At 46.6% G+C, this 1082-nt stretch overlaps 1 non-coding gene across 1 annotated transcript; it reads left to right on the top strand.

Annotated features, from left to right (window-relative positions):
- Window positions 1–716: 716 nt before the first annotated feature.
- On the top strand, window positions 717–789 carry TRNAV-CAC (transfer RNA valine (anticodon CAC)). Its single transcript has one exon. It is a non-coding gene; the product is annotated as a tRNA-Val (tRNA).
- Window positions 790–1082: the final 293 nt, after the last annotated feature.

The following is a 1082-nucleotide window of genomic DNA, read 5'->3' as shown; positions in this document are numbered from 1 at the left end:
CTAATTGGCTGTCTGTTCTCTAATACCACAGAACAAATCACCACATTTAGTGGCTTAACACAGCACACATTTCTTCTCTTTCAGTTCCTGTGGGTCAGGGGTCCCAGCATGGCTTAGCTGGGTCCTCTGCTGCAGGGTCACCCATGAAGCTACCGTGGAGGTACTGGCGGGGGCGGTGGTCTCACTGGAAGGCTCAGCTGGGGAGGGATTTGACTCTGACCTCACTTACGTAGTGGGGGAGGGGACTACATCAGGGTGTCGACGCTAGGAGGGAACCTCAAGGGCCACCTCAGGATAACGCTGCCACAACCACTATGTTCCAAGGTGACTACTAAGTTTCATCTTTTGTTTGTTTAGTATGACCTGGATTATTAAAAGATAAAAGGATTATCCTGTCAGCTGCGTGGAGACTATGTGCCAGTATGCCAGGGGAGCGAGAATGAAACACCTGCTGTCAACATCCCCATAGCCTCATTGTTTGCCGCGTCACCATTAAGCCTTGCAACATGATCCAAACCTCATAAGTGAAGTAAAAAGACAAGAAACAGGCAAGGAGGAAACAATAGGAGATGGAATTTATCCCCAGAATGTGCAATGAGTGGAAATCTGTGTGCCTCTATTTCCTTCCTGTACATTTAGGCTAATAGTCTCTACCTCCCTGGGCTATTGTTAGTTAGTACATGTGAAATGTTTAGAGCATTGGTTGGCAGAGGAGTTCTCTGGTGGTCCAGTGGCTAAGACTCTGCACTCACAATGCAAGGGGCCCAGGTTCAATCCCTGGTCAGGGAATTATTTCCCACATGCTGTAACTCAAGGTTCCACATGCACAGTGAAGATCAAAGATCCCATGTGCGGCAAGTAAGGCCCAGCCAAATAAATAAATAAATGAATTTTAAAAAATAGAGCTGGCACTGCAAGTGCCACCTAGGTGTAAGTGGTTGCTGCTGCTATTTTATCGTTGTTGAAATGATTATTGTCACTTATGTGATTACATGTTAATATTTGCTGACTTCTCTAAGGCTGCCTGGTTGGTCCTGGGCTATGTGCCCATGCTAGCTGGAAAGGCTTTTGCTTTCAGTAGA

The sequence above is a fragment of the Capricornis sumatraensis genome, chromosome 3, assembly GCF_032405125.1.
Source record: "Capricornis sumatraensis isolate serow.1 chromosome 3, serow.2, whole genome shotgun sequence".
Classification (NCBI taxonomy): Eukaryota; Metazoa; Chordata; class Mammalia; order Artiodactyla; family Bovidae; genus Capricornis; species Capricornis sumatraensis.
This window is presented reverse-complemented; position numbering and strand designations above follow the sequence as displayed.